General features: G+C 55.8%; 1 protein-coding gene and 1 non-coding gene across 2 annotated transcripts in view; both read right to left on the bottom strand.

Annotated features, from left to right (window-relative positions):
* ASAH2 (N-acylsphingosine amidohydrolase 2) overlaps positions 1-4088 on the bottom strand; it is an 81170-nt gene extending 77082 nt beyond the window's left edge. Inside the window, exon 1 of the mRNA XM_072803725.1 lies at positions 3931-4088. The gene's annotated coding sequence lies outside the window, so the exon portion shown is untranslated. The remainder of the gene's footprint in view (positions 1-3930) is intronic.
* Positions 4089-20617: 16529 nt separating this feature from the next.
* LOC140619866 (U6 spliceosomal RNA) lies at positions 20618-20725 on the bottom strand. The gene has a single exon (XR_012019672.1). It is a non-coding gene; the product is annotated as a U6 spliceosomal RNA (small nuclear RNA).
* Between the last annotated feature and the right edge of the window lie 586 nt (positions 20726-21311).

The following is a 21311-nucleotide window of genomic DNA, read 5'->3' as shown; positions in this document are numbered from 1 at the left end:
AGGATGTGGAGAAAGGGGAACCCTCTTGTACTGTTGGCATGAATGCAAACTGGTGCAGCCATTCTGGAAAATAGTGTGGAGGTTCCTCAAAGAGTTAAAAATAGGTCTATCCTCTGACCCAGCAATTGCACTACAGGACATTTATTCCAAAGATAAAAAATGCACCTGCACACCAAAGTTTATAGCAGCAATGTCCACAATAGCCAAACTATGGCAAGAGCCCAGATGTCCATTGGATGAATGGATAAAGCAGATGTGGTGTGTATATATATATATTTTTAAAGGAATGCCTCAGATTTCTGAACATTGTTTTTGCATCCTGTGACTTTACTGAATTTATCAGTACTAGTAGCTTTTTAAAAATATTTTATTTATTTATTCATGAGAGACCCAGAGAGAGAGGCAGAGACACAGGCAGAGGGAGAAGCAGGCTCCATGCAGGGAGCCTGATGTGGGACTCGATCCCAGGACCCCAGGATCACGCCCTGGGCCGAAGGCAGATGCTCCACCACTGAGCCACCCAGGGATCCCCTGCTGCATTCCTATACACTAATAATGAAGCAGCAGAAAGAGAAATTAAGAAAACAATCCCATTTATAATGGCACCAAAAACAATAAAATATTTAGGAATAAACTTATCCAAAGAGCTAAAGGACCTGAACTCTGAAGACTCTAAGACACTGATAAAAGAAATTGAAGATGATACAGAAGAATGGAAAGATGTTCCATCTCATGGATCAGAAGAACAAATATTGTTAAAATGTCTATACTACCCAAAGCAATCTACAGATTTAATGCATTCCCTATCAAAATATCAACAGCATTTCTCATAGAACTAGAAAAAAACATCCTAAAATTTGTACGGAAACACAAAAGACCTCCAATAGCCAAAGCAATTAAAAAAAAAAAACTGGAATTACCACAATTCCAGATTTCAAGTTATATTACAAAGCTGTGGTGATCAAAACAGTGTGGTACTGGCACAAAAACAGGCACACAGATCAATAGAACAGAATAGAAAACCCAGAAATAAGCACACAATTATATGGTCAATTAATCTTCAACATAGGAGGAATAAATATCCAATGGGTAAAAGATGCTCCTTCAATAAATGGTATTAGGAAAACTGGATAGAAACAGGTAAAACAATGAAACTGGAACACATTCTTTTTACCACACACACACAAAATAAACTCAAAATGGATCAAAGATCTCAATGTGAGACCCGAAACCACAAAAATCCTAGAAGAGAGCACAGGCAGCAATTTCTCTGACATTGGCTGTAGCAACGTTTTTCTAGGTATGTCTCCTGAGGCAAGGGAAATAAAAGTAAAAATAAATTATTAGGACTACATCACAACAGAAAGCTTCTGCACACTGAAGGAAACAACCAAAAAAGCTAAAGGGCAACCTAAGCAGTGGGCGAAGATATTCACCAATGACATGTCTGATGAAGGATTAGTATCCAAAATATATAAAGAACGTATACAACTCAACACCAAAAAAAAAAAAAAAAACCCAAAATATTTCAATTAAATGTGGGTAGGAGACATGAACAGACAATTCTTCAAAGCAGACACCCAGATGGCCAACACACACGTACAAAGATGCTCAACATCACTCGGCATCAGGGAAATACAAATCAAAACCACAATGAGCTATCACCTCACACCTGTCAGAATGGCTGAAATCCAACACAAGAAACCGCAAATGTTGGTGAGGATGAGGAGAAAGGGGAAACCTCTTGCACCACAGGTGGGAATGCAAACTCGTGCAGCAAGCAGTAGGGAGGGTCCTCAGAAAGTTAAAAATAGAACTACCCTTCAATTCAGGAATCACACTACCGGGTGTTTACCCCCAAAATGCAAAAAGACTAATTCAAAGGATACATGTGCCTCCATGTTTATTGCTGCGTTATTTACAACAGCCAGATTACGGAAGCAGCCTGAGTGTCCATTGATGAATGACCGGATAAAGATGTGGTGTGTACACAGCGGAATCCCGTTCGGCCATTCAACAGAATCTTGCCATTTGCAACCACAGGGTGGGCCTAGGGAGCACTATGCTAAGCAAAATCAGTCAGAGAAAGACAAATACCACACGATTCCACTCATATGTGAAATTTAAGAAACAAAACAAAGGGGCAAAGAGAGAGAGAAACCCAGGAATGAACTTGTAAGTATAGGGATCAAACTGATGGTTACCCGAGGAGGGGAAGAGGAGATAGATAGGGGGAAAAAGGGGGAAACCTACCACCGTGTCCTTTGATAGAACTTGTGGGGGAAAGGACCAAGAGAAGCAGAAAGTTTGCTCATATCAAAGTCTAGCCTGACTCAATGCTCCCTCCCGCCCATGGGGGTTAAGAACAACCTGAGTAGAGCTTGACATGAAAGCATATCGTCTATCTTGTTTGGGGCCGAACCAAGCCTGAGGAGGAATGCTGCCTGGCCGAAAATTGCTTTTTTCCCTTCCCAGAGCACACACACTGGCCACCGCCCTGTACCCCCACCCTCATTAGAGTAGCCAAAAAGCAAAGAGGAGGGGGAACTGGACCATCCCCATGCTGGAGAGTGAACACACCCCATTTCTCACATTCTCTCTTGGCCGTGATTTGTCTAACTCCTTCCCAAGGGCAATCTACTTAAGATCCAGGGGGAAATGGGGAACAATTCTTGCTCCTATGTATCCACCTGGAGGGATAATGCCTGCAGGAGGACTTAACATCCTGGGCTTGTCATTGATCTGGGATGGTGATGAGGGTTAGGTGGCTCCAGGAATACCCCTGCTTAGAGGGAGTGGCTCCTGAGATGAGAGGAGGTGTCTAATGTGCCCTGTGCTGTGTGGGGGGCCAGGGCCAAGCCTGTGCCTGAACCGGAAGCTGAGGGACAGCTTGGGCTCTGAGGAGCTGGGGTGGGCAGTAGGGTGGGCAGCTCCCCCCTGAGGGAAGTCAGGACTCCAGAAATGCAAGAGGCCAGCCCAGACTTTGCTCATAACTCTAGGAGAGAAGCCAGAGCTCAATGACGGGGTAAGGCCAGACAGGAATCTCAAGCTTGTGGGAGCCAAAGGTAGGATCCAGCTGAGATATGGAGCCAGCACAGGGTCCGGCGGCACTGAGATCTAAGCTAACCAGATGTGGCCCAACTGCAAGGGGGCGGTGGTCTTGGGGAAAGACCCAGATGGCCTACGGAGCTTGTGACTCCACATTATGGGTCAGGAGATTAAGGAGACTGGCACGGGTTGGGCTGACTAATCACACCAGGACGCGAAGGACAACACTGACACTTATCAAGCCAGGCAAGGGGGACAGATATTTTTTAAGAGGTAAAAATAAAAATAAAATAACACGAATGTACTGAACTCATAGTATGTTCCAGACACTGCTCTAAAACATTACATGAGTTACCTCATTGAGTACCCACAGCAATTTTTTGAGGATGGCATTATTCCTATCCTCATTCTACATTTGATTTAAAAAGAAAGAACAAGGGATCCCTGGGTGGTGCAGCGGTTTGGCGCCTGCCTTTGGCCCAGGGCGCGATCCTGGAGACCTGGGATCGAGTCCCACGTCGGGCTCCCGGTGCATGGAGCCTGCTTCTCCCTCTGCCTGTGTCTCTGCCTCTGTGTGTGTGTGTGTGACTATCATAAATAAGTAAAAATTTAAAAAATAATAAAATAAAATAAAAAGAAAGAAAAAAAAAAGAGTCCTGGAGACATGAAACCAACAGCCAAAGCTCATACTCTCAGTAAAAGACCAACCATCCGTCCTTTACGCGTAGTTGTCTGATATTCTTAGAGTAACGGGGACACAGTACCTACAGAGCAGTCGAAATCACAAAGCAAAGAAGAAACCAGATATGGAGACTCCGGAGAGCGGGAGGAGACAAGGATTCCACGGCCGTCCCCACGGGGTGGAGAAGATACAGTACTTGCCTGAGGTCATGGTGATGGAGCCTTGAAGCACTCGTCCATGTCGGTCGTGTGCTCCTTTGTGGGCATCCGGGGAGGTTATGCTGTCTGGGCCCCTGGCAGTCACTGGTCAATGGGCTGTGAGTGGCAATGACATGTGTCACTTGCAGACTGAAGTATTTAGCGCAGAGGCATTAAGAGGGGGTGTGGGTTCTCCATGATCTCTCTTCCTCTGCTCTGGTGACCCTGATAACTGCCTATTCCAGATGACAGGTTACACGATCCCTGAGTCACCACTTGGAAGACATCTACTCCAGAGACTCACCAGACCAGGAGTGCGCTTTGCATAAGCAAGAAATAAATGCTTATGTGTTAAGCAATGATCTTTTCCCCACAGCGAGCCCCCCACCCATTTTGATGAACATAGTCCCCTGGTTAACACCAGTGAACGAAGAAGACTCCTCACTTGGCAAAATCTTGGATCTTCTTTAACATTCCTTTCAGTCCAGCAAGTGTCACAAGGGGAATGGTTTTATTCCGGGGTGACCGCGTAAAGAGAAACGAAATTTGACCCATATCTTGTACCACCCCCAGAAATTAACTCAGAATGGATCGAAGAGCTTAAACATAAGTGTAAAACTCCTACGAGAGTGGACAGGGGAGATCCTTAACGTTAGCCCTGGCCGTGATTTCTTGGACATGACACAGAAAGCGTAAGTAAGCAACGTGAGCAGAAATCAACACGTGGGATTCCATCAGACTGAAGCTTCTACACGGCCCAGGAAACCACCACTAAAATGAAAAGGTAATCTACGGAATGGGAGAAAATATCTGCAAACCATATATCAGATAAGAAATTAACCCAAAGTATTTAAGGAACTCCTATAACCAAATAACAAGAAACAATCCAATTAAAAAACCAGCAGAAGAACTAGATTTTTTTCCCCAAAGAAGACCTCCAAATGATAAACAGAACATGAAAAGGACTCAACGTTCCCTTTCAAAAATATACTAAGATCCCGCCAGTTCAGAGGTCACATTTCAGGGAGTCTCAACTCCAAGCCGTAATTACACATATAACACGTCTCCAGGTCACAGAAACTTCAGAAATAAAGTCTGCATTTTGTCTGCGCAGAACTTACTGACTTTTAATTTACAAGCAGTCCTAACCAACCATTCTTTTTCTTCCAATCACAGAAAATCAGAACGGTCCAGGTCTCTAGAAGGCGGTAAGCGTGGCCGGTCCAGGAGCTTCACGGGACAACGACTCAGCCATGACACTGGTCAGTGGCCAGAGCGACAACCTGAGTCATTTTTGCTTGACAATCGCTAAGACAGCAGGAGAATGTGTGCCAGATTTGAAAACACCCCCTCTGAGATTTTTTTTAAAAATGTATTTAACTTTGGGGTCTTCAAGAAAGCAGCCCCATGCTGTAAAGCTGTCGGAAATATAAGGCGAGAGACAGAGACAAAGCGATAACTGGACTAATGCATTTTGAAATGCTATTGTGAGTTGGGAGGACTTTTTATTTTCTGCATTTTGCTGAACCACATTAAAATGTTTTGCCATGATCGTGTATTACATCTGTGATATAATGGTAGATTTTTCCCCCCAATGGAAGAACACAGGATGGGGAAAAGGCACGTAGAATAACTTAATTTTCCAACGAGGCTGATAAAAGAAGGTGCCGTAGTCCACTCTTACGTGTTCTTAAATGAAGACTAACCACTACAGAACATAGGGTTCCTGGTCCTTCTCTTGGCTTTATAAGGCAGACCGTGTCCCCTGCAGAGTCCATCGTAGTGGAGCTCGTAAGTCGGGTGTCCCATCCCAAGGCACTTGCAGAAATAACGAAGCGCCAGCTAATTCGGTCAGGACTAAGGGAAGAGAGCAAGTTCTACTGCTTATTCATTTCACTAATCAGAAAACAGGCTGAGCTGCCTTTTCGTGCCCTGATAAGCTGAACTTTGGATGCACCATGAGAGATAAAGGTTCTTCTGAACTGGATCGTTAAGGGGGTGCTTACATAAGAGGACCGATACCACCAAGTGGCACGGCGCTGTGGCCAGCTTAGTGAGCCTGTTGCCTCACAGCCGAGTCCAAAGGTAAAGGCGTAATGGAAGGCTAGCATGTTTTCCATTCCAATGTGTTAAGTCCAGGGTTGATACGTTCAGAAGATCTGACTACTGGTTGGGCCTGGGCGCTGACCAACTAGCGCAGGTGCCCGGGTAAACAGCCGGCGGAGCTGGAACCGGTGCGCTCCTGCTGAACGTCAACGAGTCCAAGCCCCGTAAATATGGTCAGTCGTCATCAGAGGGAAGAAGAAAAGGCGCTGCAACCCGTTAGGAAGGAGGCCGGCCACGAGTCCGTGGGTAGTGGGTCTTACACGGCCCCTCGTGAGCTCCACTGTAGGAGAGAAGCATCAGGAAACTGGCGTGTTCCGGACAGGCTTGCCCGCATTGCTGAGTGAGGAGGCTGCCTCCAGCCCAACCACAATTCCTGCCGCAGTGAAGCAGAATTATGAGACGGAAGACACCTTGCTCCAGTTTGGACAGGTGACAAGCCGAAGAGTCCTTGAAAACCCTTCGGAGGGAGAAAAAACAAACTCAACTTGTAGAGGAGGAAAATGAGATTCGGAGGAATGCTGAAAATCTTGCCCAGGGAAGAGAGAAGCTGACTCCATCCCACCCACACTGAGGCAGAGCGAGGCAAGCGGACACATTTATCAGCAGCTTCCCTAGGTGTTGAGTGCTTTCCAGCAGGTAAGCAGCTGAGTGAAACCTGCAGACGCAGCACGACTGCCCAGATACGACGACAAATGACACAGCAGGTAGGTAGGGATCAGTGAAGACGGCCACGGCCAGACGCGTGTGCTCACCTGAAGGGCACAGCCACCACTCGCCGGTGCCTCAAGGAAGTAAAGGCCTCATAGTGAAGGATCTTTCCTTTTTTTTTTTTTTTAATAAGGTTGGAATCAATATCTTTCATGTCTACAATTTAATTTTTTTTAAGATTTTATTTATTTATTCGTGAGAGACATAGAGAGAGGCAGAGACACAGGCAGAGGGAGAAGCAGGCTCCATGCAGGGAGCCCGACATGGAACTCGATCCGAGGTCTCCAGGATCACGCCCTGGGCCAAAGGCGGTGCTAAACCACTGAGCCACCCAGGGATCCCCCTCCTTTTTTTTTTTTTTTTTTTGTGAAAAGTTAGTAACATGGAGCTTATCTGAAATTTCTCGATTTTCAAATGTAGGCAAATGATTTTTTAAAAAATACATAATCATTCACACATTTTATCATGATCATAATATTTTAGCAAACATTGCTTCTTCCATTTAAATATATTCCAGTGGAAAAATAAATAAATATATTCCAGTGCCCACCAAGTACCAGACACCGTGCAGGACCTAAAGAATAGAATTCACAAGACAAAATTCCTGCTTCTCAAAATCTTACAGTCTCAGGTAAGCTAGAGATGATTACCAAGTAATTATAATCCTGGGCTGTGTGTGCCTCGGGGGTACCTAACAGGGAACCCCAACTCAGACTCGGAGGGAGTCAGAAATGGCCTTGCCAGGGAAGTGATACCTAAGCGGAGTCTAGAAATGTGGCTGTTATCCTAATGCATCAGGTAGCTACGGCTGCGTAACAAACCACGCCGAGCCGGATAGCTTAAAATAACAGTCTGTGCAGCTCATGATTCTGTGGGCTAGCAACGCGGCCGGGCCCTCGGGGTGGTCCTGCTGATTCGGGGCTTGTGAAGGCATCAGCAGAGAGCTGCTGGGTTGGCTGGGGCTTGGCTGGGGCTGCTGGTTGGGGACGGCCTCCCCGGGACAGCCCATGTCTGGTCTACGTGGAGTCTCACCCTCCCACGGGCTAGCCCAGGGTTGTTCACATGACAGCGAGTGGAAACAGGTGAGCCTCCTCCAGGGCCAGGCTGGGAGCTGGCGTGTCGTAACTTCTGCGGCATCGTACTGACCAAAGCAAGTTCTGGGGCCAGCCCAGATTCATGGGGAGGGGACCCGGTCTCCACCTCTTGACGGGAAGTCACATCACGCAGAAGGTGTGGATTCAGGGAGGGGCGGAGAACTGTGGCCGTTCTGGCAATCTAGAAGGCATGGCAGGTGCAAAGTGGTCTGCTAACACGAGAGCAGAGAAGGCAAAGGGGGTACCGAGGAAGGACACGATGAGCGTGGTCAGAAGAGGCAAGTTCATGAAGGTCCTACCGTGGATGCGGCCCAGTGAAACAGCAAGATTTTTTTTTTTAATCCAAAAAATAAAAATAAAAATTGGGTTAAATAAAAATCTTTCTCTCTGCTGATTAGATGGGGAATGCGGGACAGGTGCAGTATAAATAAAATGCAAGGTTTGAACATAAGCATCTTAAATGAAACGTTCTGGGGGCTGGCAAAAAGGGTGTATCTTATCTAGTTTGAAAAATCAAGGAAGGCTTCAGGAAGGAGATGGAATTGAAGCCAAACTTTGGGGATAAAAAACAACAGATTTTGCCGCGTAGAGACGAGGATGCTAACCTATCAGGGTCGGCTCCAGTGCAGGGGAAGGAAAGCCCCAAATATATACGGGGCAGGCAGCGGGGTTTGACTACACGGAGCGCAGCGGTTCTCAATCTTCCTCTACCCTAAACTTCTGAAAGACGATGTTCCTACGTGACACTCCCACATTCGTGTCCCGAGTGCGCCAGGCTTCGGACGGGATCCGGTGTTGGGAAGACGGCCGGCCCTGAGAGCCCAGCCTCTCCTGCCCCTGGTCCGCTCTGACACTGAGCCTCAGCTCCACGCACGTAGGCTTCGGGGGGGAGCAAAGAAAGAGGCCGCTGAAGGGAGAGGCTATCGGATGTTCTAAGATGCCAGGTTGGGGGCCCCTGGCGGGTTCAGAGGGTGAAGCGTCTGCCTTTGGCTCAGATCATGATCTCAGGGTCCTGGGATCGAGTGTCTCATTGGGCTCCCTGCTCAGCGGAGAGAGTCTGCTTCTCTCTCTTCCCCCTGCTCATGCTCTCTGCCGCTCTCTCTTAAATAAAAAATAAAAAATAAAAATGAATGTATGAATGAATGAATGAATGAATGAATAAATAAATAAATAAATAAATAAATAAATAAATAAATAAAATCTTTAAAAAAATAAAATAAATGCCAGGTTGGGGAATCTTCACTTTGTGAATGCAGGAAAGGATCCCCGAATGTTTCTGAGTGAGACAAAGAACACAGATAGAGCCGCATTTTGCCAACATTCGCTGACAGAATGGAGTGAAATGGGTAGCGTGAGGCTCGCAGAGGATGCTCGCTTCTCACCCCCCGGCCCCGTCGTAGCCACCATGACCAGCAGACCAAAGGGCTTCTTCCTGAGACCCTCCAAATCTGTCTCCACTTAGTGCCCTAATGCTGTAGAGGAGGATGGAGCGACAAACGAATCGGAACCTGCCGGGCACGGTGGGGCTGGCGACGGGCGGCGCTGTAAGAGGTGAGGCCCCGCTGGGCGGGGGGAGCAGAGCCACGGTGGTGTCTGGGGCTGGCAGTGGAGGTAGAGAAAGGAGTGTGGTCATCTCTCTGAGATCTGCCACTAGGATGGGTCAAGGTGGGAAAAGAAGAAGAGGGGAAACCAAACATCACTCCAAGTTTCTAAGGTTGGGAGGGACTCGTGGTGTCATGGACCAAAAGAAGAAAGTCGGGAAAGCCAACTGCACAGGGAAGAAAATGGATTCGGTTTGAGTCATGGGTAGAAACACCAGGTGCAAAAGCATCAGGGCAAGGGCCGAAGCCAACGCGCGTAACTGCAACAGAAAGTCATGAACGTAGCATTTCTTCCAAGATTCCAGCAACATTGGAAGAGGACACATGGGAGTGAAACACACTTCTCGTTTTTTTCTAAGAATATTGCAACATCGTCCAAGATCCTAGTGGAACCCAGAGGAGGAGGAGCGGTGAAGAACTGGTTTGCAAAGGAAGCCTTCCCCTCGCAAAAGGAACGGTTGGAAAGAACTCCATTGCTGACCCTGTTGGAACCTGAGCTTCCTGGCTCCATATTCCATCCTCCAGCCTCCAACTTCCATCCTCTATCCTCCAACCTCTAGCCTCCAGCCTCCAACCTCCAGCTTCCAGCCTCCAGCCTCCAACCTCCAATCTCCATCTTCCAACCTCCAACCTCTATCCTCCAACCTCCATCTTCCAGCCTCCAACCTCCAGCCTCCATCTTCCAACCTCCAGCCTCCAACCTCCAATCTCCATCTTCCAACCTCCAGCCTCCAACCTCCAATCTCCATCTTCCAGCCTCCAGCCTCCAACCTCCAGCCTCCATCTTCCAATCTCCAGCCTCCAACCTCCAGCCTCCAACCTCCAATCTCCATCTTCCAGCCTCCAGCCTCCAACCTCCAGCCTCCAACCTCCAGCCTCCAGCCTCCAACCTCCAGCCTCCAACCTCCAATCTCCATCCTCCAACCTCCATTGTCCAGCCTCCAGCCTCCAACCTCCCTTTTCTGTCTGAACAAAGTCCTGACTTAATGAAACACGGAAAACTTGATTAAATTATGAGGTCCATCGTTCTGCTGCCTCTAAATTGAAATCTTTGTTCATGTGACAAAAGTCAGGGCCCCTGTTCAGAGGAGAGGAGATGGATGTCTAGTCACCTGCCTTGCAGGGAGATAGTAAGGAACGGTGGTTTAAGAAGATGGGTTCTGGATTAAGATTTTTTGGGTTCAAATCCCAGCAGTGCCCTCACAGGACGCATCAGTGCATTGATTTCTTTGTCTTTAAATTGGAGCTTATGCTCTTAACCATCTCTTCCTGGGCCTGTGAGGATTCCCTGAGAACCCGTGTCGGGGGTCCATAATGATTAAGTCTGATGGCCTCACAATGCCCCCTCCTTTTTTAGTACAGACACTAAGTGCTAATGAATAATCCCTTTTATACATTAGTATCATCCACGGGAGGTTCTCATTGTCTAAAAGGAAACTTCCTTTTGTTTAGCATGACCGGGTGAGGAACTTCAAGGACCTAAGAACGGATGCACGCCCCTATTAAGGAAGTTCGTGGCAGCTTCCTCCTGTCTGAGAAGATGGGAGGCCATCCTGTCACAGGGTTGATCAAGTGGGGCGCCAGCCACCCCCAGGCTCCGTGGAGATGAAGTTAGGGAGACGCACCTCCACAAATGATCTTCCGCGTTAGGGTTTGGGCAGTTTTCTGGTCTCTACTTGTATCGACCCCAAGAGATAGATGAGCCGGACGTGGATTCGAGCACTCTTACGCTCCAGCTGCAGAGACTCACTTCTAAATTCTTCCTCTTTTTAACCTAGTGACATAACGATGGTGCTTGGAGATTCGGGTACCACAGTTCGGGGGGCTGAGCGTTTCGGGAAGAAGCAGTAGCATTCCCTGAACAGGCGGCCTGGCTAGAAAATCCCTCGTTCTCAACGTGTAGGGCCTTCCTGCGAAGCCAGCCTGACCGTGGCTCTATCACCCGCTCGACAACGTCACAAAATAACTTCTTCCAAAGGCAGTTTTTCTCTCCGAACGTCTTAAACCAGTAAATCGTTTCTTTATCAAAGAATTTTCTGCGACAAGTATCGGCGGCGACGTGTCGCGAAATGCTGAACAACTGGCTCTCCAGGAATAAAAAGCCCCGGTGGTTGTGCCACCTGCCACCTTCTGTGACGTAAATGCTCTTAGCTGTGGCCCCTTTCAAGCTGCCAGGAAGGCACCGGAAGCTGAGCCGGGGCGGTCGGAGCACAGCTGGCTCCGGTGAACAGGAACTTTCCTTGTCACGTCACCCTCACGCCACCCAACACCTCTCAGGCCACCGACGAGACATTTCTTAAGTATCGTCCGAGATAACAGTGTTGTCCTTGGAGCCAGGGAGGCAGTGGGAGCGGGGCCGGGCCTGGCTATTCCGGGGGCTGGGAAAACCGCAGCCAGCTGCCACACTGCGCCTGGTTTGGTGTCCTAACTACGTTGGTCTCTAAGTCACCCTCTTCCCGCACCAGGCGCGTCCCAGGAGCCCCAGGAGCCGTCAGGGAATGTGGCAACAACAAGCAGGAGACTGTCTGAGGCCCTGAGGGTCCTCGTTTCTGGGCAGGGTCCTAAGAAGCTCATTAGGGTTAAGATTCCCCCGCATGGTCACCGGTGCCATTCTCCGCACCGCCCTCTCGGGGCTTCAGTGGCCATGGCCTGGCGGGGGCTGAGTCACCCTGGGCCACCTTTGTCCCTTCTTTCCAGTCGCGTCAATGGCACCGAAGCTATCCTCAGTAAGGTGGGAGGACAAGCCCCATGACCGTGGTTACGAGGGTTACTGGGTGGCTTTTCTGGAGAAGTCTAAGACCCAGGCCCGCACGCTGAATGGGAAAACAGGTGAGGGGGACACGGCGGAGTCCCAGCCAGTGACCCCTTGCTGCAGGAAGTCTGGGTGTCGGAGTTCTGTCCCTGGAGGGTGGTCCTTGACCTTCAAGTCTAGTGATTCGAGGTGGGTCTCCACCTGCTGTTTAAGAGTCTTGATCCTAAGGCTGGATAACTCAGCATCTCAAAGGTTTCATCACCATTTTTTCAAAAACACCCACGTACCCCGTACCCTGGTGCTAACAGGGCTTCTGGTGCCTGCCCTGAGGCAAGGTCCCGAATAACTCGGTCCCCCCCGCCCCCCGACACCGCACTTGCACCCGAGGTGGGTGAGCTCTCCGTTTTTCTCACCTACTCTTGACCTTGCAGAGGCCTCGGCAGGGAAGTGGGAGGAGCTCCTTTCTCCGGGAGCGGGAGCGGAGGAAGAGCCTGGCAGAGTCTGCCTGCGGCAGAGCTTGGAGAGCTGCCAGCCCCAAGAACCCCCAAGAGGCGGCTGCCCGCACCCCTGCTACGACCGGCCAGGCGAGGCCTCCAGGGGTCACCTCACAGCACAGAGGATCCCCCCGCCCCGGGGCGAAGGCCGTGGGGCCCGTGCTCCTCGTCCTCCCAAGCGAGCATCCAGGGGACAGGACTGTGAGGTCAGCTTGTCACGCTGCTGGGCCAACTGGAGCACCAGAGGGACGCTGACTCTCTGGACAGGGTCCCCCAGAGTTTCACCCCACTTTGTCTTCTTGAACCGCGCAGTGTCCTGGGCGGGGGCTCCTACTCTGTGATGAGCGAGTATCTCTCCCCTGCATTCGGGGTCAGAGCCTCCTCTCGACCCTCTGCACTAGCAGCGCCCCTCCGGACGCTGACACAAGGACCCCGACTTTACAGGTGAAGTGGGTGGGGCCCGAGGAAGTGCCAAGAGCTCACACGCTGTACACAGGGGACTGGAACTCGTACCTGTGGGCTCCGAGGGCAGGGGACAGTCGCCGTGATCATCCCCACCTGATGTCAGTTATTGGCGGATGCCGCTGCCGGAAGGTGGGGAATGAGGATTTAGTGCATCCTCCGCCTCTGTCATGCAGGCTCCGTAAAACCCAAGGGCTGGGGGGGATCCCGGTGGCTCAGCGGTTTGGTGCCTGCCTTTGGCCCAGGGTGAGACCCTGGAGTCCTGGGATTGAGTCCTGCGTCGGGCTCCCTGCATGGAGCCTGCTTCTCCCTCTGCCTGTGTCCCTGCCTCTCTCTCTCTCTCTCTCTCTCTCTCTCTCTGTCTATCTTGAATAAATAAATAATAGAACAATCTTTTTTTAAAAACCCCAAGGGCTGGGGTTTGCAGAGCTTCTGGGATGGGAAATACTCCGAGGTATGGGGGAGTGGAGCACCTGGATGGGCAGGAGGGCCCCCGCCTGGGTGTGGGTGTCACCGACTGCATCCTTTAATAATAAACTGGTGATGGAGTTAAAATAAACAAGAAGGGGGGCCGGGGGGGGGCAGGTGGCTGAGCCGGTTAAGCATCTATAGCTCTTGACTGCTCCCAGGTCCTGGGGCTGAGCCCCGCGGCCCTCGCGCCGCCCAGGCCCTCCCTCTGCGCCGCCCCCTCCTCTTAAAAAAGAGAAAGGAGAGGGAATGAGATGCAAAGTTTGCGGACGTCCCTGCATCCTTGGGAATTCCACCCAAACCGAGCGCGGAGGCGGCGGCCGTGGCGTCTGCTCCGGGTCCGCAGCCCCGGGCGCGGGGGGGGGGTGTGACCCGGGGCGCGGGGTCCTCAACGCACTTGGGGCCGCGCCGTCTACACCGAGGGCGCTGGAGGCCGGGCGGGACCCCCCCCCAGGCTCAGCAGGGCCCCGCGCCCCCCCCCCCCGGGTCTCCCCCACCGCGTAGCTCTGATCCGCTTCGCGGTGGAGACGCGTCCGCGGACGCCAAGGAGCGCAGAGCTGCCCGGGCCGCGGGGCTGACGCTGGGGAGCACCTGCCGCGGCCTCCGGGGCGCCCGGGGTCTGCGCCCCGCCCCCACCCCGACCCCCCACGCGGACCCCGGCGCCCGCTGCTCCTCCCCGCGCCCCCGCCCCTGGCCGCCGCCTACCTGCCGCCGCCCGCGCCCCGCGCCCCGCGCCGCCGCCACCGCCGCCCCGGACGGACGGGCTCCCCCCCCCCCCGCAGCCCCGGCGGCCTGCTCCCCCCTCCCCCGCCTGCTGCTGCTGCTGCTCCCCCCACACCCCCCTCCGCCTGCTGCTCCCCCGCCCCCCGCCTGCTGCTGCACCCTCTGCACAAACCACCCCCCCCGCCTGCTGCTGCTCCCCCTGCACACCCCCCCCCGCCTGCTGCTGCTGCTGCTCCCCCTGCAGCCCCTCCGCCTGCTGCTCCCCCGCACCCCCCGCCTGCTGCTGCTCCCCCTGCACACCCACCCCCGCCTGCTGCTGCTGCTCCCCCCGCAGCCCCGCCCGGCCTGCGGTGCCCCCCACACACCCCACCGCCTGCTGCCCCGCCCCCCGCCCTACTCCCCCCTGCTCTCCCCGCCTCGTTCCCCCTGCTGCTCCCGCCCCACTCCCCGCAGAGCTCCCGGTGCAGAGGCCTCCACCTTGGCTCCTCCGAGCAGAGGAGCTGCCGCCCGCGGGCCCCATCCTCGGGAGGTCACACCGGGATGAAGGGTTAAGCCCTCTGGCGGGGACGCCCCCCACCCCCTCTTACCCCCCCCCCCCACCTAGAAAGGCCGCCCCTACGCAGAGAACCGGCCCGAAGGGGGTCGGTCCCCTCCCGGACGCCCTGCGCTGCACCTGCTGCCTGGAGCCCCGGGCAGGTTCCTCCCCACCCTGTGGGCCCAGGGGCAGGACGGGGCGTCCCGGGCGCCCTGGGGGGGGCGGACAGAGCGGGTGCTGCCCGCGGGGGTGCCCCCTGCCCCGGCTCACCCTGCGTCTCTGTGGGCGCCCCCTCCCCCGGGGCCACGGAGCAGGGGAGGCGGGCGGGGGTGGGCGGCGCCTCGGAGCGCAGCTGGGGAGCCCCCCCCGCGGAACCAGCCCGCACCCCTGGGCTCACTCCCCCACGGAGCCAGCCCGCACCCCAGGGCGCAGCCCCCCCGCGGAGCCAGTCCGCACCCTGGGGCGCACCCCCACCCCGCGGAACCAGCCCGCACCCGGGGGCGCACCCCACCCCCAGTGGAACCAGCCCGCACCCTGGGGCGCACCCCCCACGGAGCCAGCCCGCACCCCGGGGCGCACCGCCCCCCCGCGGAACCAGCCCTCACCCCAGGGCGAACCTCCCCCACGGAGCCAGCCCGCACCCGGGGTGTACCCCCCCTCCGCGGAGCCAGCCCGCACCCCAGGGCGCAGCCCCCCCGCGGAGCCAGTCCGCACCCTGGGGCGCACCCCCCTGCGGAACCAGCCCGCACTCGGGGGCGCACCCCCCCCTCGCGGAACCAGCCCTCACCCCAGGGCGAACCTCCCCCACGGAGCCAGCCCGCACCCGGGGTGCACCCCCCCTCCGCGGAGCCAGCCCGCACCCCAGGGCGCAGCCCCCCCGCGGAGCCAGTCCGCACCCTGGGGCGCACCCCCCTGCGGAACCAGCCCGCACTCGGGGGCGCACCCCCCCCCCGCGGAACCAGCCCTCACCCCAGGGCGAACCTCCCCCACGGAGCCAGCCCGCACCCGGGGTGCACCCCCCCTCCGCGGAGCCAGCCCGCACCCCAGGGCGCAGCCCCCCCGCGGAGCCAGTCCGCACCCTGGGGCGCACATCCCCCCCACGGAGCCAGCCAACACCTTGGGGCGCACCCCCCCCCCCCCCGCAGAGCCAGCCCGCACCCCCCCCCTGGCGGAGCCAGCTCGCTACCTGGAGCACTACCTGGAGCTACCTGGAGCTCGCTCCCTGGAGCGCCGGGCCCCCCACGATGCGGCTGTGCATGCGCTGTGCTGCGGGTCGCTGGGTCCTGCGGGGACCTGCACCTGCACCTGCACCTGCGCACCGGCTCCCGCACGACCGCGGAGGGCCCGGAGGGCTCGGCCGAGCAAGGGGGCAGCTCCGCAGCCTCAGGGCCTCAGAGAGCTGCTGCTCTTTGCGACTCCTTTTTTGTGTTCTTTTTTCTTTTTTTTTCTTTAATATTTTTTAAAATTTAAATTCAGTCTGCGGACATGGAGTGTGACACCCCATGCGCATCCCAAGTGCCCCTCAGTGCCCGTCACCCAGTCACCCCGACCCCCCACCTCCCTTCCTCAGCCCCGTGTTCGTTTCCCAGAGTTGGAGTCTCCTGTTTGTCTCCCTGTGATATTTCCCGTCGGTTCCCTTCCTTGGCCCTATAACCCGTCACCGTTACAGTCCCCGTGTGAATCAAACCATGTGGTGACTGTCCCTCTCCAACTGACCGATGTCGCTCAGCATCATCCCCTCCAGTTCCGCCCACATCCATGTAAATACTGGGTGCCGGTCCCTCCTGACGGCTGAGGAATGCTCCAGGTGCACACGGACCAGGTCTTCTCTATCCATCATCTGTCCACGGACACCGAGGCTCCTCCACAGTGTGGCTGCTGTGGACACTGCTGCTCTGAACATCGGGGTGCAGGGGTCCCGGCGTCTCACTGCATCTATGTCTTTGGGGTCAGTCCCCAGCAGTGCAGTTGCTGGGTCTCAGGGCAGATCGACTTTTAACTCTCTGAGGACCCTCCACCCAGTTTTCCGGAGCGGCTGCCCCAGTTCCCGTTCCCACCAGCCGTGCAGAGGGTCCCCCTTTCTCCGCATCGTCCCCAACATTTGTGGTTTCCTGTCTCGTTCACCTTAGCCATATTCTCACTGGTTGCAATCACTTCTAAATTATGGGGGGGAAATGGATGTGAACCTAAAAATGTGTCTTTCAAACTCCCCTTAGGGACATGCAAGCGTAGGGCCCGCTTGTCTACAGGTTAAAGACCAGCCCCCGTAACCAGGTGTTCAAACTCGCCTCGCCTAAGCCTTTGGTGCTGACATTTCACCGTGTCGGTCTCCCACCGGGACCACGGGTCTCAGGTTCCTAGACGCACCTGCCCCATCCCAGCGCTGCCCCAGCTTTTATCTCAAGACGCTCGCTCGCCCAACCACTCCCCTCTGAGTCACCCCCACCTGAGCTCAAAAACCTAGCTGCCAATTCTGTGACACTCTGTTGGTGGATAAGTGGGGAGCTATGTCATCGCCCCTCAAGGCTGGGTGGGCCTGCGACTGCCCGGAATGACAGGAGGACACGGAAACCAGGCCGGGTGACTCCTGAGTCCTGGTCACAAGGGCCATGTGTCGCTTCTGTGTTTCCTGGAGTTCTTACTCTTAGAACTGCGGGAAAAAAAATTCAACTGAGTATGTTTAAAAAAATTTTTTTTAAGATTTTATTTATTTACTCCTGAGATCCAGAGAGAGGCAGAGACCCGGGCAGGGGGGCAGCAGGCCCCCTGCGGGCTCGATCCTGGGACCCCCGCACCGTGACTTACAGGTCCTCGGGCTCTGTTCCGTGCCGGGCAGCAGCCCCCGCGCAGACATGGATGAGCTGCAGGCGCTGCCGGAGTGACCTTCACAGGCACGAGTGGGGAGGGGGGACCATCACCCGGACAGCGCGGCAGGCCGGCCCGCGAGGTCGCGTCCCTTTAGGGGACGACAGGGGCTCCCAGGCGAGGAGACTGCAACCTGGTGACCCCTGCTCGGGGTGGGGGCCCTTCTGCAAGCACCGCCAGGGCCCGTGGGCCGTGGGCTGCTGGCATGGGGCTTGGGCCCAGGGCACCAGATGCTGGGGCTGCGACACCAGAGAGGCCACATGTGGAGGCTGCAAACAGGGGCGGGGGCCTGCGTGGACCCGGCGCCGCGTGGGGTCGGGGGCCACCCAGCCACGTCTTGCCCAAATTCCGGACCCAGCAGACCATCGGCCGTAATAAGACAGTTCGGTGGGAGGCACGTCTCCCTGGGACATGGTCCTCGGGGCCAGCGTGGGCTCTAGGTCTTCGAGGGCCTTTCCCTGCCCGCCCACGCAGTTGCATCTCTGAGCCCTTTGAGCCTTGATAATTCTGGCCTCGAGGGGGATTTTTGTTTTTTTCACTTGTTTGGTTTTGCCCCTGAGAGCCCCGAGTCCCGGGGTACGAGCACCCGCTACTTGCCCAGGTGTCCTGTGACCTCTTGCCTCCTGCACGACAGTAAATCCGGTAAGGAGGGCGCGGAGCTGCGGGAGGCGGTGCTCCCCGTCGTGCTCTTTCTGGGCCCCGGGGCCCCACGGTCGGTATTCAGGCCAGCCCGGTATTTAGTCGTGCACGATTCAGTGCCTACTGTTTGCCAGGCTCGCTCGTAGGCCAAGACACAGTCCAGCTCCTTAGGACGCTTCCATCCTAAATGGGAGGAGACGAACGAAAACGAACAATCACGGGTCGCCCGCTGGGCGTCACATGCTGCGAAGGACAGGAGGGCAAAGCGACAGGTGAGAGGATGCCGTTCACCACGACACCATCGGAGAAGTCCCCTCTGGCAGACCCGAGGAAGGGGGCGCGTCCAAGCCGCTGACGCCCGAGGGAAGCAGTCCGGAGAAAGGAGGGGCGCCCGTGGAGGTCCCCCGACAGGAAAGCGCGTGGAGGAGAGGGCGGCCAGGCTGTGGCCCAGGCAGGGGCCGAGGGAGGAGCAGCTGACCGGGCGCCCGGCGAGTGGGGAGGCCGAGCAGGGCTGGTGCTCCGGGGGCCGCGGGGCGTGGTGCTCCCGGGGGCTGCAAGGCTCCCGATGTTGCTCTGATTTTGATGGGGACTCGCCGTCCCATGGGTGCTGGCACCAGCCGGCGTCTGGGGCTTCCTGGTGCACGCGTGAGCCCGGCTCCACGGGGAGCACCAGCGGCAGGGACGAGGCGTGAGGAGCCCCGGCCTGACGTCGAGGCTTCCAGGCAGCCGGGCGAGAGCGAGGGGCTGCGGGGGTGCCGGTGGGGAGGGTGTCGGGGGTCTCAGCGGGAGGCGACAGACCCAGGAGGCTCCCGGCTGAAGCCCTGGACGGGCGCCCTCGGCGCGAGCGGGGATGGAGCCGACGGAGGGGCGTGGGCGCTGGGCGTCCGTGCCAACCCTCTCGGGACACGCTCTGGGCTCGCGACCCTCTGGCCACGGCTGGGCCCACAGGGGCCGAGGCGACCCTCCGCCCGCAGAGTCAGCAACGGCAGCGACGGGTTCCGAGGCGATGGGCTTTAGGGGCGCGAGCGGCCACTTCTCCTTTGGCGCTTACGCGGGGCTGCGAGGGAGTCCGGGGTGGAGGCCGAGGGTCAGGCCGATCGCTCGGTTTTGTAAGGAGGCCGCGGGAGGGAAAATGCTAATTAAAAATAGGGTAAGTGGGGATCCCTGGGTGGCGCAGCGGTTTGGCGCCTGCCTTTGGCCCAGGGCGCGATCCTGGAGACCCGGGATCGAATCCCATGTCGGGCTCCCGGTGCATGGAGCCTGCTTCTCCCTCTGCCTGTGTCTCTGACTCTCTCTCTCTCTCTCTCTCTGTGACTATCATAAAAAATAAAAAATAAAAAAAAAATAGGGTAAGTGATGGATGGCTCTGGGGAGAGGCTGGGTGCGCTGTGCACGAGTGGGTGCGCCCCGGGGGACCCACTGCTTGGGTGCGGCCAACGGCCCCTCCACCCCAGGGTCTCTAAGGTCAGTCTCTGCGAAGAGAAGCCTGGGGGGCCAGTCTTCCGATTTTCCCGGAGTCTCCCCCGCAGGCGGCTGTCCTCCGGCTTCGCTGCCACCTGTGGTCCCCGCGGCAGGGCGCGTCCTGCACCGAGACCCAGACGTGCGTCGGAGCCTCCCCGGCTCGGGGTTCACGCGGGGGTTCAGCGCGTTCCGACTGCAGCCCTTACAGCGGGAGGGATGTGGGGATGGGACACCCCGACCTCCTACCCCCGAGGCCCTTCGCCGCTTCGTGGCCCGGGGCAGGGACTGGAAGGAGGCCGGGGCGCAGAGCCCAGGATGGCCCCGGGGGGGGCACTGCTCGGTCCCCGGTTCACAACCTCTGAGGCCCGTGGAGCTGCAGGTCCGAGGTCACACGGCGGGTCCCCTGGGCTCTGACATTCCAGCCTGTCGGGCGGGGCCCCGGGGGCCACGGGGGGCCGCAGTGTCCTGCACCTGCTCACCGCCCCAGGCCGGCTAACCTTGGCGGCATGTGGCGAGGGCGCGGGGACAGCGCGGCGGCAGGGCGAGCTGTGGGTCAGGCCTCGCTGCTCCCGCCCCTGGGGGCCACGTCCCTGCGTGTTGGTTTGTGCGGTTACTCCGGAGGCGCTTTGCTGCGTGGATGAGATACTCCAGGAGCGTCTCTAAAAATATTTTTACTGGATGCATTTTTAACTTGAATTTCGTGCGCTGACGTGGACTGCAATAGTGGTTTCTGGAGTAGAATCCGGTGATCCTCACTTCCACACACACCCGGTGCTCATCCCCAAAATAGCGAACGCCCCGGGAGTTTGCGTGTCCTCCCCGCTCAGGGGCCGGGCTCATCTTCTCAGCATTGTGTCAATTTTTAGGATTTGTGCTGCCGAGCGGAGCACAACTCTATCGATTTATTTTAAAAGAATCTCTGACTCCAACTGTCTTAAGGAATAAGGGGTGTCACTGGCTCGCATGCGTCCAAGGAAGGCAGCCCCAGAGCTGGTCCCTCCAGGGCTCCTGTGTCACTGAGAACCCCGTTCCTTTCCAGGTGTCAGCTCTGAGCTCAGGGCTGCGACGTCCTGGGCGTCACATCTACGCACAGCCTTGCCCCAGGGGAGGGTTTGGCTTGGTTTGTTCTGATCTGGGGGGTCCCTCTCTTTGAGAGCAAGAAAAATTTCCTACAAGGACATCTGCTCATTTCTTGTAAAATCAAACATCCGTCAACCCTATAAGCCAACAACCCCACACCTGGGTAGTATTTACCCGGGAGAGACAACAACCTATAGACCTAAATACACGCACAAGCGTGTACACACACGCACATGTGCACACACATGTACACGCATGCAGACACAATTCACACAGATGCACACATATGTACGTGCACACATCCATGCACACACAATTCATACACATGCACATGTGTATACACATCCATGCATATCCATGCACATGCATCCATGTACACACATGTACATGCACACA

This window comes from Canis lupus, chromosome 27 (assembly GCF_048164855.1).
Source record: "Canis lupus baileyi chromosome 27, mCanLup2.hap1, whole genome shotgun sequence".
Taxonomy (NCBI): Eukaryota; Metazoa; Chordata; class Mammalia; order Carnivora; family Canidae; genus Canis; species Canis lupus.
This window is presented reverse-complemented; position numbering and strand designations above follow the sequence as displayed.